Source organism: Acartia tonsa, chromosome 5 (assembly GCF_053477335.1).
Source record: "Acartia tonsa isolate MP-2025a chromosome 5, ASM5347733v1, whole genome shotgun sequence".
NCBI lineage: Eukaryota > Metazoa > Arthropoda > Copepoda > Calanoida > Acartiidae > Acartia > Acartia tonsa.
The window spans coordinates 46,104,499-46,121,228 of NC_137264.1; the positions used below are offsets into that span (position 1 = coordinate 46,104,499).

The window sequence follows — 16,730 nt, forward strand, 5'->3', positions numbered from 1 at the left end:
TCTTATTTTTTAAGTAATTTAAGTTTTTAAAAAAAAAATTAAGTCGATTTTAAGGTACTAAAATGCAACAAAAAAAAAGAAAGAAAATGGCCATTATGAACAAAAATAGTAAGATCTTTGATTTGACACCTTACTTTTTCAATTCTGTCAGGTAATTATTGAAAAAATCGATTTTTTAAAACCCACGAGAATAAAAACTTTGAACTCAATTTTATCATTTCACAAGTAAAAAAATATGGGTTCATATATACCTTTAGAATCAGAAAAATATTACGAATCCATTGTAAGCAAAATTGAAAAAAAAAGTTTACAATATAGTATATAAACTACAATAAAAGGAATTATATGAAAATATCATATTATATTGTACAGGCAACGTCTTAACTCTTCAATTGAGTATGAAAATGGGAAGGGGGTATAGAGGGGGTAAAGAGGGGGTAAAAAAGGGAAGACGATAGTGTTGCCAGAACAAAAAATACAATTGGCTATTTTTTTATTTTTTTATTTTTTTACTTTTGTTCAATTTTGCTTACAATGGATTCGTAATATTTTTCTGATTCTAAAGGTATATATGAACCCATGTTTTTTATGTCTGTTTGAGAAAATATTTAGGTCTAAAGTTTTTATTAAACCGAGGTTAAAAAAATAGATTTTTTCAATAATTACTCAACAGAATTTTAAAAGTAAGGTGTCAAATTAAAGATCTTACTATTTTTGTTCTTACTGACCATTTTCTTCTTTTATTTTGTTGCGTTTTAGTACCTTAAAACCGACTTAATTATTTTTTAAAAAACTTAAATTACTTAAAAAATAAGAGGTCTACAAAAAAACCGATTGCATATCTGAATTCTATAAAAAATTTTACATCTACTACTTACTAAAAGAACCGGCTAGCTATAAAAAAAAAGTTGATACACCTTCTTTGTAGGAAATTATAAAGGGATTGGTAATTGAATAATAGATTTCCATAGCGTCATGTAAAGTGAAATCACAACTTGTTTTTGATGAAATATATTGAGGTTTTTTTGTGTGATTTTTATATTATAAGATTATTGGACCCGGCCAGCTGCTAGCAAGAATATGACTGTCCCTTTTTATTCTGTTTATTTCCCTTGCCCCTTGCCCCCACCTCCCTTCTCCCCATCTGCTACATTCCAAACTAACACAACGAGTGTTTATTTCCCTTGCCCCCACTTCCCTTATCCCTTCTCCCCATCTGCAATATTCAAAACATACATAACGAGTAGCGGCATTTCATGCGCAAGTACCCAAACTTAGTCAGAAACTGCTAAATTCTTGCACATTCCCTTTAAGCCAGTACCCAAAGTCTGAGACTCCTAAAAATTGAATATTCGATCCATTGTCCCCTCCCTTACTCCCTGATTTTCTTTAGCTTTGTTAAAAGTAAAACATATGAGAAAACAAATATAATAAGTCAGATATGCATAGTTTAATTTCTAATGATAGAATAACTTTCATCTAATTAAATAGCAAATGAAATATTGTATGTATTAATGGAACAAATCCTATAAATGTATAAATAAACAAAAAGGTTTCATCTGCTTAGAAATTCATTGTTAAGTTTGACAAAATAAGAGGCCAAATTGACCATCTAGATCTAATATATCTATTCATTTTAAATCTGAAACTAGTATTTGTACTCGCAATAAGGACTGTACAATAGAAAAAAAGTAAAACTTTATTCAAATAACAATTGCTTTCTGTTAGGATTGCATATTGACAGGATAGCAATTGAAGCCCATTAAAAATTTAACCTCTATTACACTATCCTGGTGGTGGCATAGAGCACCATGAGAGGCAAAAAAAGAAGAGACAACTACACAGCCCTCACTAAAACAGGTGGGATAACCTAAAAGTTGGAGGTCAGACTTTTCAAAGGGATAAGATCTTGATTCTGTTAATATATATTAGAGTGGCCCAAAAAAACATGAATTTTTAAATCTTTACCATATCAATATGCTGATACCTTGAAGTTGTTACTTACTCAAAAGTTGACCTTTTAGTGAAAACTAGACCTCTCTTCAATGAACATTGACCTCGATATTTCGATTTTAAAGGGACTGTGAACGTAAATTTTTCTCATCTTAATATCAAATCTTAACATTATCTCATTCATAATATCTCACAGATAGAGCAAAACGCGGTTTTGTTTGCTTAAAAAACGGCTGTTTCCGACGATTTTTATAAGGTAAAGTGAAAGGAAGAAATTTTCCGTATTATATAAAATGTGCATTAAATTGCTTTTTTCTCCCATTATAGCTAAAATTAAACTTTTTCACATAGTTCTTGATTTTTCCTAACGGTTAAGCTGACTTTTAACATAATCCTTGCTTTAAACCAATGTATAGTTACTTAGAAATTGATAAAATAAGCAATATTTTTTATTGAAAACCAATTACAATAACAAAGCTAGAAACAGGTTATTTTATTAGTATCCAATTAACTTTAGATGGCCCATCTCTCGCCCACTTTTAATTACAAATTTGTAAATAATAAAGACGCAATATTTCTTTACAAACAGTCTGATAAAAGTGTAAACTAATTCTCGAAAGTGGGTTATTTATTGTCCAACACAATAAAAAAGGATATTATTATTTTAAATAACCTATGAGATTCAACCCTTTGTAGACAGTGAGGTATTTTTTTGTCAATAATACGAATTTAAAATAGGTCTTTATTACCTAATTACTACGTTATAAAAAATCTAATTGGCAATTTTATATCATAAAATAAATCCTTAACAGTAAGTAAATTGTTTCAGCTATATATGACAAGTTAAATATCCCTACAAACTTTATAAGAAACAAAAACGTTCAGATTTTCCCTGTTTTTTCCTTTTTCCCTCCCAAAATACCATAAAATCAAGGCATTATTCCTGGATATTTTTGTTAATAGGACGTTTTTGGTTGATCAATGTAGTGAAATGTGCTTAGAAAATGTTAAGATTTGATAATCAGATGAGAAATATTTACGTTCACACTCCCTTTAAGCTTTTTATCAAAAACTTCATATTTTCATGATTTTAGCAAAGAAATAATTAAAGAACTGCCAACCTAAAATAATGTAACAAGAGTTCAAATATGAAGCAATTATAAAAAGTAGACAGAACGGCCATTCCTGCCGAATAATTCCGAAAAACGTCTAAAAACATTGTTTTATTTAAACTGATAATTTGTGTTAGAAATTGAACTAAAACAGTAGCTATTAGTCTTATTAGAAGAGAAATGAAGAAAAACTCTAAAAAATCTACATTTTAAAGACATAAAATAGGAAAAAGTGTTTTTATAAATTTTATGTCTCAACAGACATTGTCGCCAATAAAGAGACAATTTATTTAAATAAAAAATTAAATGAAGGTAAAAAATATTTCTCATATTCATTCGAATCCGGTGGATAGGAACCGGTTCTCATCCATACGAAAAAACTATGTCTAGCATCGTATTATATCCAGTTTTCTACGAATATAGAAATGTACAATCATAAGATTAAAACCAGTTTTTTAGCCGGTGCCTCTGGCACCTCGGGGCTAAAAAAACTAGATTTAATCTTATAATTGTACATTCTATATCTGCGGAAAGCCGTTTATAATACGATACGAGAAATAACTATTATTACACTTCTTCTCATATTTAACTTTTACAAAAAATGGATACTAATAAAAAATTAATATTGCAAAAAATAATTTGATTGTTGATTATTAAACCAGGAATAAAGAGTAAGGCATATCTTTAATTATTTTTCTTCGATGATATTGCAGTATGAATTAGCTTTCCCAAATTATTGTAATTGTACAAAAATATGTTTTAATACTTTCTTTCTTCATATGTTTATTCCTGGTGATTTAATATTTTATTTCAATGTTTGTAAACAAATGCAGACAGAAAATTTGATGTTTTGCTTTATATCTTGTGTAAGGCTTTCTTAATTGGGGAAGAAAAGGTGAAAATAAAAATGCTGTTGACGAGGTAGCGATAGATTTTTTCTTTAAATCAATTATAGGGTTAAAATCTACAAACAATGCATAACCTTTTTTTACTTTCAGTGATTTAGACCTTCATTTGGGCCACTGTAATATGTATATATAGTATGCTTAAATTTTTTTTAAAAATTCCTGTGGACAGTCCATCTGATTCTTATAATTTATTGTCTGCTATTAAAAGATTATTTTGGTTATTGATAATGCACACAATGCAGCGATTTTATCGATTGTGAAATACAAATTTTGCCCCCCAACGACAGCTGAAAAAGGCAATTTAATAAAGTTGCGTTATTTTGCCCCCAAAATCAATTTCTGAATTAATTTGCTTGTTGGTTATACCTTATTCCTGGCAATATGATATCTTAGTATTTTGGTATTATAAAATGCTTTATTTAGGTAAACAAAAATATTTTTGCTGTTTGCTTGCATTCAGTGCTAACCAGAATGAAAGCACTATATTTAAAAAGTTAACTAGTTAGCCTTCTTATCTTACACACAAATTAGAAAATGAGATGGAAAAAACCGGAATGGGTGTCGTTCAACTCCCTCTCCTTATCCATCAACTGTGAATTGTTAAACCACATTGTCTATCCATCTTGTATTTTATGTCTGTTTACTGTTTAGTTATGGGTGTTATTATATTTACTTATTGTTAAATATAAATGAACCAGAAACTTATTTCAAACAATCATTTCAATTAGAACTTAACTTTCAGATAAAATGGAAATTTTAACTGTTATAAGATTTATTGTCTTTATTGTTTCATTTGTCATGTGTTGTTACCAATTGAACACAGCAACCAATCAGCTGATGGACCCTCCAACAGTTGATTCAACTTATGAAAGAGATATCACTGTTACTGATATGCCTCTTATCACAGTCTGTCCAACACTTCAGACAAGTTCCTATGGGCTTAGTTACCATATATATCAGACCCTGCTTCTAGGAAAGTCACAATGTAATAGAACTAGTTGTACATCTTGGGGAGCAAATGAAAATAAAACTTATGCAGACATATTGAAGAGATACAATATCATGGCCCCAGTTTATAATATATCAGGAGGAGATTTTAAAAACAGTTCAGTTTTCATTCCAAAGCATCTTGAGTGCAAAGAAACTTCACACATCAATGTTACAGGAGAATTGGTATTATCAGTACCTCATGAACATAAGGAAAGAGTGTTGATAACAGAAGGAAATTACAGAAGCTATTTTATGCCTGACATTACATCTCAAAGGGGAAACAAAATCTTTATGGAGCCAAAGCATTCTCACTATTTTGATGTTCAGATCCAGGTGAAATTATTTTGCAGAAAAGATGAGAAACCAATGACACAGGATGAGTTCAAGAAATGTGTTGATGATAAAATACAACAGGAATTTGAAGAAAACAATGTTGAATGTGTCCCACCATGGCTGTCAAACAACAAGCAATGTAATCAAACTTATCCTGAATCCTTTTATGGCAACTTTACGGATACATTCCTCAAAGATTACATAGACATGGTGGTCATATTAAGTAATATAAAATCTGAAAAGGAATGCAAACAATCTTGCAAAGAAACAACTTATATTGTAAATGAAAAGGGTTCTAAAGTTAAACCTTTTGGCAGTGAAGCATACATAACATTCAATCAGAAAGCTATTGTTACAGAGAAGGTGCCAAACTATGATATGTTCAAGTATATCATTGATGTTGGAAGCAGCTTAGGACTCTGGTTGGGACTATCTGTTCTTGGGCTGCATGATGTGGTGGTCTGGGCAGTTCAATTCATCAACAAAAACTCCATCACCAAGAATATCAGATCTGCAGTTGGGTATTTTCATTAATGCAGAAATGGACATTCACTTTTTTTTTTAAACTAGCGGCTTCGCCCCTAGCCTCTAGGGGCTTCGCCCTATGAAGTAATGGGAAGTTAACCCTCCTAAATAGAAATATTCAAAAAAAATTATTCTTTGTTTAATTACTCTGTGGTAAAATTAAACCCAGCTTTTGCGTTTTATGCACAAAAATTTTAATTTGTACAAATTAAACCCAGGTTGTTTGCCATATACACAAAAATTTCAATTCGTAAAAATTAAACCTAGGTTGTTCGCATACACAAAAATTAAAATAAAAAAATTGGGGGGGGGGATTCGTAGGGGCTTCGCCCCATGTTGCAGTTGGGTTCCCCCACCCCAATTATTGGTTTTTGTTTACAAAAATTTTATAAAATAAAAAATTTTGGAAGTGGGGATTTTTATTTTTGGGGGGGTTGGGGTGTCCCACCCCCCAAGAAAATAGCTTAAAACCACCAGAGGACCAGTAGGTATATTCCCAGAAGGGTTGAGCCAATTTGATCAACAGTTACTGAGATTTTACAAAAAATGTAAAAAAAAATCTTTGGGGGGTGTTTTTTTTTATTTTTGGGGGGGTTGGGGGTGTCCCACCCCCCAAGAAAATAGCCTAAAACCACCACAGGACCAGTAGGTATATTCCCTGAAGAGTAGAATCTGATCGGTTCAGTGGTTACCGAGATCTTAAGGGACGGACGGACAGACAGACGGACAGACGGATAGACATCAAGCTACTTTGTATTATAGATAAATGTTTGATCATGCACAAAATTTCTGAAAAGTGTTTTGTATATCTATCAAATGGTTATCAACTTTTACTATTATTAAAACCTTACAATTTAAAACTCTTATATATGATTAGAGATAATGTTTAAATTTTCATTTTTTCATCTGGATATTTGATTTCTTAAAAATCTATTTTTTGCATTTCAGAAAATATGAAAAAACTTAATTCATGATTTAAAACATATTTTCTGTACATGAAAGTGTTTTTTTAAATAAAATGATTATATGTTATTAAAAATAAATGAAAAGTTTGATTATTGATAGGTATCTATTGTTAAAATAATTTATAAAAATGTTTGTAATTAATAAAAATTAAAAAGAATATTATCAGAAGTAGAAGCTAAAATTGTCATAACACAATACAATTAAATTATTGTCTTTAAAATATTTTCCTTTATTTATACAGTGTGTTTTTTTTATGAGAACTTTTTTGAAAGCAATTTACCCCACTTATAGTTATCAGAATTTAATGATTAATGGCTTATTTTCTTAGTTTTTTAAGGCAATTTATAAAACAACAAACAAATATTATAGTTTTAGTCTAAAAAGTACAGTAAAATGTAAAATTAAAAACTTAGGTGTCAACATCTAAAAATGGTTTTGGTGCATTTTTCTTATGTTCTACCTTTTGCAAGAATGGCTGCAAAACGCTTCAAAGTTGAGATATAGAGCTAAAAAGAGGGAGGGAGTACTGGCCCTCTAAAGTCAACTACTGAAAATCAAAAAAAAATTTCTTGCAAAGGGTATAAGATTTAAACATAAGAAAAATGCGCTAAAACCATTTTTAGATGTTGTCACCTAAGTTTGAATTTTAGATTTTACTGTACTTTTTAATTAAAAAACTGAAATATTTTTTTAATGTTAATGTTAATGTTAATGTTAAAAAACGAAGAAAATAAGCCATTAATCAATAAATTCTGATAACTATAAGTGGGGTAAAATTGCTTTCAAAAAAGTTCTCATAAAAAAACACACTGTATATGGTAACTATATCTGTGAATCTGTATGTAATGTATATATTGCACTAAAACAGGATTCCATCAATTAAACATAATAAGGATAGTAGGGTTGGGCCTGATACCGGATTTTGAAACCATCCAGATCCGGATATTCTGATATCTAATGCCGGATATCTGGTTATCCAGTAACTTGCCGTATATCAGGTTGTTTTCAATATCCAGCTGGATACCGGATATCCGGCATTAGAAATCAGCCGGATATCTGGTGTCCGGCTAAAAAAGTGTTTGGCCCAACCCTAAAGGATTTTGTGTTAATATCAGAGGTATTTGGCTATAGTGTTACTTTGTTTGAAATCCTATTTTGGTGCAAGTAGACATTCTAAGTAGACATTTGTCATATTTTTATTTATTCTTAAATACTGTATTTAGATTTATCTTTTGTAAAATTGATTATCAAAAAATGGCATTTTTATTTTTATTATTGTATTATTGTAATTTTAAATGTCTGCAACAATTTTAAATATCAACACACATTTTGCACCCATACTTTGATCTAGTGGATAGATAAGTTAGTAAATTGGTTAGTTGAGGTTTTTGCAGAAATCTAAAGGGATAAGACAATTGCATATGAATTGATCTACATCCCCAATCATGATGCCCCAAAATTACCCTTTCTGTGGATTAATATTAGTTGTTGAAATGTTTGTTGGTTAATTTTTATGAACCAACAAATCGAAATCCAATAAAATTAACCAATGATGTTCAGCCAACGAGTAAGAAAACATTGTTATAAAACTTTGGGGACTAATGCAATAAACAGCTAATGTCCCCTTCCTCCCTGGGTTTTCAGCGGTTAGGTTAGATTTTCTTTTGACTTTCTTTTTTATAAAAACTTTAGTGACTTCTTGTAATCTTATTACTTATGTAAAGTTGTATACTGTATCATTTTAAAATCTCAATGTTGCATTCAAAATATAGATATATTTTTATAAATGATGAAGAAATATTTAATTTTGCAGAGTCAAGATATAACTCTAATTATAATTGAAATTCAAACCATAGAAGAAATTTTATATATTAATGATATATAAATTTATATTATCTTAACATTAGTGTTGTAAATGTTTTTATAATAAAATAATAAAAACAAAAGTAAAAAACTTTAATTATGCATATCAAATAAATTTAGGTTTGTTTGTCAGTTATAGAAAGTCTTTAGAAATAGATATTTTTGTTCTTTTAAAAGCAAATGAATTTCTATTAGTAGGGATTCAATTGATTGTTGGATGGGTAGGGGAGGGAAATATTTCTCCTTTTAGGTCCAGGGAAGGTCTTAACTATTTTAAGGCAGGTTATCTCTAACCTTCCTAGAGAAATAGATCCTAATAGAAAAAATACCCCCCAACCCCCTCAAAAAAAGATTCTCCTTTTTTCATTTCAAAACTAAAACTCTACAACTATTATCTAAAGTGTCCATTTTGGCTTCTGGGGGCGTAGTCACTAGTCTTAAACTGTTTTAACTTATTTTTAAAAGGTACATAAAAAAATAATCTGACACCTGTAGAATCATACTGCAGAGCAAAAAAAACGAACAAGCCCCCAAATAACTTTTTTTTTGGGGGGGGGGGGGGATTTTAAAGTTTAGTTTTTACTATAGATTTAGAAAGTTTTTTTTAATTTAGGGAAAATTCTCAGTTTTAGAGTGTTTTGCTTCATAAATATTCTCTTTTAATTGTAGCGTTATAAAGAAAAAGTTTTGGACCCTTATAGGAAGGCAAAACCAGTAAGTCATACGGTTGCATTTTCTGAAATTTTTAGCAATAACTCCCTATAAAGGAGAACTATATAATAGTTTAAATTTCTCCTAAAATGCTTATTCATTAAAGTGGCCCAAAAGAGGGCACGGTTGGACCCTCAGATGTCAAAACTTTATTTTAGTGTTTGGCCAAAATGACTTAGCAATTGTATCTGTAAGTACGTCTAATAACACCCTTTGCTATTTTTAAAATCCTAGAAAATTTTTTTTGCAAGAAAATTGCATAAATTCGCAACCTTTTTTAGAACCACTACATAACTCGAGTTTTAAAACTTTTTATATAAAATCCTTTTTACAAAAAATATCAATAATTACTTAAAATTAAACCTAAAAGAAAAAAATTCTAATTACACGTGTTAATTTTAATGTTTTAGGTCTTTTTTTGAGGAAAACATAACTTCTCCTTTTTTGACAATAATATATTTTTTTAACAATTCAAAGTAAAATATAATAAAACTTAAACGATTTTTCTTGAATTAACAGTTGAAAATTTCATCAAACATGCAATTTAAGTGATGAAAATTTAATAAAATCATTTTTTAAATGTTTAGAATTACCAATTTTCTACATTTAAAACAAAATGTTAACAAAATTTAAAAACATTCTAACATATAACTTCAAAAATCAATAACATTTTATAAAAAGATGTTTCAAAAAATAAATCATTAAAAGGTATTAAAATGCATTTGAAATTACTTAAAATTAAAACGAGAACATCTTTTTACACTGTATTCTGTGAAATAGAGTTTAAATGACATGATTAGTGAATGAAATATTTCCTAAACTCATTAAGCCTTTTTGTGACTATATTAAAAATAATTTATTTTGTTTTATATTGTATTTTTATTCAAATATTTGACAAAATTTTCCCTAAGTCAATAAAATAAAGTCAGTTTTTTACTGTTTCCAGGTTTTTCTTTATAATTTTAACAATTAAATATAATATAAATCTTCATTATCTTTTATTTGAATTATCATACACATTAAAATGTGAAGTATAAGCTAGAATAGCACTTTTTTCAACGAATATTTTAATGACATTATATCAAAAAAATTCCTCTTAAATATCACACAACATATGATTGGGAAGTATAGCCATTTCTTGGAGGTATAATATCTACAAAAATACCATTAATTCTGTTTTTATCAGAAGTTAAAAAAATTGAACAATTCTAAAACAATGGTTGGCTGTCTAGATATTGAGAACACTAAGACTACGGCTCTGTTCTATTGAAATAACGTTGCAAAAAGAGGGGTTCTGAAAGTAATCTACCTAATTTTATTAAAAGAACCAACAAGTACTGTCAGTATCTTTTTTCTTGTAATCTAGCAGACAATCAAATCATAACACAATTTTCATGATAAAATATTCAGGTTTCTACTTCACATTTTAAAAAATATACTGATCAATAAAATGTTCAAAATTTTACGTTGTACTAATTGAAAAAATATGGTGTAATTCTTATTTTAAAGTTACATTTTTATCCCTGACAAAATCATAGACGACTTTTAAAGGCATCTTATCTAAACTTTTTGAAGAAAAACTTAAAAACGTTAATTAAGTATGAAAACTATTTTCTTCGATTTTTCTGAAGTTATTATCGCATTCTATGGGTTTTTTATTATCATTTACTTATATCGAAAGTGCCAAACATTGTACCCCAACTTATTCATTTAATAAAAAACGAAGCGTGAGGGCCTAAATCGCTTTACAATGCGCTAAAATTAAAACAGGTTTTGATTGTTTTTAAGAAAAAATCTATTGCTACCTCAGCAAATGCATTATTATTTTCATCTTTCTTCCCCAATTAAGAAAGTCTTATACAAGATATAAAGCAAAATATAATTTATTTTGTCTGCTATTGTTTATAAACAATGAAATAAAATATAAAATCATGTGGTATGAAGACTATGACAGACTGACAAATAGTTGTTGTAGAATAGTTTTACTATTTTCCAATGATAAACATTCAACTATGTAATCAACTGTATTATTAATAACTAGCGGCGTCGCCCCTAGCTTCTAGGGGCTTCGCAATATGAAGTAATGGGAAGTCATCCCTCCTAAATAGAAATATTCAAAAAAGTTATTCTTTGTTTAATTACTCTGTGGTAAAATTAAACCCAGGTTGTGCGCTGAATGCACAAAAATTTCATTTTGTAAAAATTAAACCCAGGTTGTTTGCGGTATACACAAAAATTTCCATTCATGAAATTTTTTTTGGGGGGGGGGGATTCATGGGGGTTTCGCCTCATGGTGCAGTGGGGTCCACCCACCCCAATTACTGGTTTTTGTTTACAAAAATAAAAAAAATTTAAATTTTGGAAGTGGGGATTTTTTTTATTTTTGGGGGGGTTGGGGTGTCCCACTCCCCAAAAAAATAGCTTAAAATTACCAGAGGACCATTAGGTGGTTTATTCCCAGAAGGGTAGAGCCCAATTTGTTCAGCAGTTACTGAGATTTTACAAAAAATGTAAATAAATTTTTTTGGGGGGTTGTTTTTTTTAGTTTTTTGTGGAATTGGGGGGTGTCTAGTGTCAGAACTGAATAATCAGAATATAAATGTAAAAGAGTCAAAAAAAATTGTAAGTAAATTTGTTGAAAAACTGCTTGATTTGGGATAATGTTTGTGGACATGCTTACATTTTTAGGACTTGATTTTAGAGTTGCTTAGATTATAATATTGTATTTTTTTGTCCCAAGAATTAATTTAACAAAAATCAGATCAATCGGATAATTAGATCACATAAACATTTTTTGTTAAAAAAGTACGTACGGACATTCTGGTAATGATTATAGAGTTGCTACGCTTTCTAAATCGTACCTAACTACTACAAGAATCACCATGCAAAGTTTAAAATCGATAAGACAATTTTAACTTCCCTAAATTAAAGAAAAAAGCTATCCGTTTCGGATGTACGGACCGACCCTAATTATAGAAAAGCTTCGCTTTTAAAAATAACAGTTTTTCATTATGATAAAGAGAGCTAGGTATATATTGTATATATATTTATAAAGGCCTCCAGGGTTTATGTATAATAGCAATAATTCTAATCATTATAATAAATTACGTAAAATTTACAAAATATACAAATTAATTATTTCAAAAATCAGGCTTCTTATTTTTTAAAAGGGGGCTATTAAAGGATTCCTATATTAAACAACTAGACGATAGACTTTTTAAATAAAGCATAACAAAATTGCTATACATTTTTTCCAGTATGGCCTCGAACCCGATTAATATCCAATGGATAAGAACCGGTTCACAGCCCCACTGAAAAATCATGCATCGTATTATATCCAGTTTTCAACTAATATGAAAATGTACTATCGTGATAATAAAACCAGTTTTGTTAACCCGTACCATTGGCATCTCGGGGCTAACAAATCTTGATTTAATCTTATAATTGTACATTTTATTGTTCATAAAATAACTATTACCTACTGTATTTTAAAACTCTACAAAATTGATTTTAACTTTGAATATATTTAATAAATGAAATCCTTTTATGCCTTAATAGCCTAATAACATACCAAAGCACTTTAAACTAAATTAAGGATATAGTATTTCTCGTGGCAACGCCTCTTAAGGGGCGTTTTGTCGTATTTTTCACAGCAGATTTTAATAGGTTATTTTAGGTTAAGTTAAATTAGGTGACTGCCCCGCAGGGTTAAAAATTAGCCCCGCAGGATTAGAGACCCCCACAGGGGCTAGATATAGGAGAACCGCTACTGTGAAAATACGACGAAACGCCCCTTAAGGGCCGTCGCCACGAAAGGGACTATACCCGAAATTAAATATTGAATATCAATATTCAAAAATTGTAACTTATCATTATATGTATAAATGTAGAAATTTTTACAAAATTAACATTATTAAGGACGAATTTCTTTTTTGAAAAGTTTAAGAAAAGTATTTACATGAAATGCAATAAAAATACTTTAATTAAGAAATATTTTGAGTAGGCCTTTTTAACATAAGTGTTTTTAACAGCGGGGCATTAGAGTAAATTAATTTTAATGGCCGATGAATTGATGTACATCCGAAATGATGATACACAAAATTATCCCTTCAGTAATTTACAATTAATGGTTGAAACGTCGGGACACTTAATTTTATCAGTCAACTTATCAATATTTAAGAAAAGTCCCCAGAGTTGTTAAGCCAACAAATAAGAAAACGTTATTATAAATCTTTAGGGACTAAAATCTACAACAAACTTTTTTTAAAATATGATTTATAAAGAATTTAAAAGCACAAGTAAATATTAATGCACTCAAATACCCCACTGTTTAATATGTATGATATTATTAAGTAGAAATAAATATGCAAATAATTTGATTTTTTTAGCATAAATGGTTAGAAAGAGACTAGAGGGATGGACTCTATAATTAAAACGTCCAATATTTGCAAAGCTTTTCGTGGATCTAAATGGAAAAGACAATGGCCGATAAATTGATGTACATCCCCTATAATGGGATGACACACAAAATAAAACGTCTTTAGATTAAAATTAGTGGTTGAAACGCTTGGAAACTCAACTGAACTTAATTAACCAACCAATAAAATTACATCTATGGGCTTTTCAATCAAAAGGGAAAAGATGAGATAGAAAAATAGCTTAAAACTATAACAGCCTAAAGCCATCAAAATGTAAAGCTTACTGAAAAAAGAAACCCGAATCAGTGCAATATTTTAAAGATCTTAAGCTTCAGGCAAATAAAAACCTACAAGAAACTCTAAATATAGAGTAGCTTTGCAATGATAATAATAAACCATTTTCCAACCATTTATACTGAAATACGGCAGCAGCATAAGCAGCGCATCAATAATCAACTCAAAAAGTTTTCAAGAAAAAGCAATAAAAAGAATAAACAAGAAATGTTGGGAATCTAATGTTTTGCAGAAATAAAAAATAAAAGCAATGACACAGACACTAATGTACTATATTGTTGAAGTCAGCGGACATAAGGACGTACCCACTTTAATCTGGTTATAGTGTAGCTGCGCTACTAATTAAGATATAAATAGATGTGAAGTGTACGTGCGGTACATTTAGTTCAACACAAATATGGTACGGAGATCAACAATCAGCAAGTATGGCTTCCAAACCGATTAATATCCGCTGGACAAGAACAGGTTCTCGGCCATACTAAAAACTAATGTATAGCATCGTATTGCAGACAATTTATTCACGAATGTTAAAATAAAAGTCATAAAATTTTTACCAGACCCTAGGGGCCAAAGGCCCGGGCTAAAAAACTAGTTTTAATCTTAATTACTTTAAAATCCGCGGAAAGCTGTCTATAATAATACGATGCAATAAAAAAACTATTCAACGAAAACAAATCCTATGTTAAAGAATTCATGATTATGTTGGTAAAAATTCACCCTATCTTTGTTTCGAAAATTTGAAAATGAGCCTTTTTACTGAAAGGGAGATTCAATTATTAATTTTGGCACTTAAATATACATTTTTGGATACCTATCCTAATTAAGTAACAACTATTACAATTAAGTATGAACTATTACAAGCATTAAGCAACTACTGACAAAAATGGAAAGCCTTTTTATTTCTTCATTCTTTAGAAAACCTAATTTTATTTCCAGTATGGCTTCGAAACCGGTTAATATCCGCTGGATTAAACCGGTTCTCAGTCTTACTGAAAAATCATCTATAAAATCGAATAAGACAATTTTCCACAAATCTTAAAATAAAAATCATAAAATTGGTACCAGTTTTGTTAGCCAGGTTCATATAAAACTGGTTTTTATCTTATAATTTTTCATTTTTGTATCGGCGGAAAGCTGTCTTGAATACGATGCGATAAATATCTATTGACATCTTTTAAATAAATATTTTAGTAATCTAACAAGCAACGAGTAAAAGTGGACATGCAAAAAGGTATTTTCTGATGGTTAAGTTTTCCACGTGATAAAAAATAATCAGATTTTATTCCTAATTTCCAGTATGAAACTGATCAATGTATTCTGGATAAGAATTGGTTCTTTGTCATACTAAAAAACCATGTATCGTATCGAATTATAGACAATTTTCCACGAGTATTAATTAAACATCATGATATCAACAACAATTTATTCTTAAAATTTTTTTGTCCGCGGGAAACTGTTATAATACTATGCAAATTATACCTAGCTATTATAGAATTCATATGCATTTTTTATCAAAAAAAAGTTTAAAACACCTTTTTGCTTACCTACTCCAAACCAAAAATCTTATTCATTTTTACATCGGTAATTATAAATATGGAGAAAAACTTTTTATGTAAGCTATGTACTATAAAAATCTATTTAAATTTTGAGGTTTTAAAGATATGTTTTACGTTTTAGTTTAGGTATTCTTACAGTATTAGAAAAAGGAGGGGCAAAAGCAGGTTTGATAATTGCATATTTAGTTAATATGTAAATAAATTGTTAAGTAAAAATGAGAATTTTCTATGTTTTATACCATTTTTGGTGAAAAAAGAACCTATTACAGGCAACAAAATTAAGTTAAGTAGTTAGTTTCTGCCTTTTTAAAACATATTAAGAATACATATTTTTTCCAGAGCATAGCTTCAAAACAGATTAATATCCGCTGAATTAGAACCGGTTCTCAGCCATACTGAAAAATCATGTATAACATTGTATTACAGACAATTTTCCACGAATAATAAAATAAAAATCCTGCAATTAATACCAAGAGAGGCTGATGGCCCTGGCTAACAAAACAAATCTAATATTTTTTTTATTTAAATATTTGCGGAAAGCTATCTAAAATACGATGCTGTAAATATATCTATTCCAGTTGGCACTCCTTATAACCAGTTTTTGAGTAATTCTAAAATAACAAAATAAAAACCTAAAATCAATAATAATATTTTAGAAAAATCACTACATTTAATTACTTGCCTACTAATAAAACTCATACATGATATATAAAAAAAAACATTCTCTTTAAAAAAGAACTATACAATAATAGGACATAATTATATTTTGTACATGAAAGAATCAAAGTTCCTTCCAAGGTCACAAATAAATAACAGAGATGCCTGGGTAGAAATTTAATATGTCGTGAAATAACTATTTTTTGGACAATTTTAATGAAAGAGGGTAATTTTTTCGCGTATTTTCAGTAAAGTTATGTATAACAGTTTAGTCAAATGCTCTTATTATGTCAAACTTTTCTTAATTATGACCAAACATTAAGTATACATTTGGAAAAAATATTAAGAACCAGTTTGATTTAATAAGAGTATTTGGCTAAACCGTTACATTCCACTTTACGGAAAATATGCGAAAAAAATGTTTAAAATGATAAAATTAAATTA

The 16,730-nt window shown here is 29.2% G+C and overlaps 1 long non-coding RNA gene across 1 annotated transcript; it reads right to left on the reverse strand.

Annotated features, from left to right (window-relative positions):
- Nucleotides 1-12,802: 12,802 nt before the first annotated feature.
- On the reverse strand, nt 12,803-13,366 carry LOC145319636 (uncharacterized). The gene is made up of 2 exons (XR_013879973.1): nt 13,187-13,366; nt 12,803-12,983 (listed from the first exon to the last, which is right to left on the reverse strand). It is a non-coding gene; the product is annotated as an uncharacterized LOC145319636 (long non-coding RNA).
- Between the last annotated feature and the right edge of the window lie 3,364 nt (nt 13,367-16,730).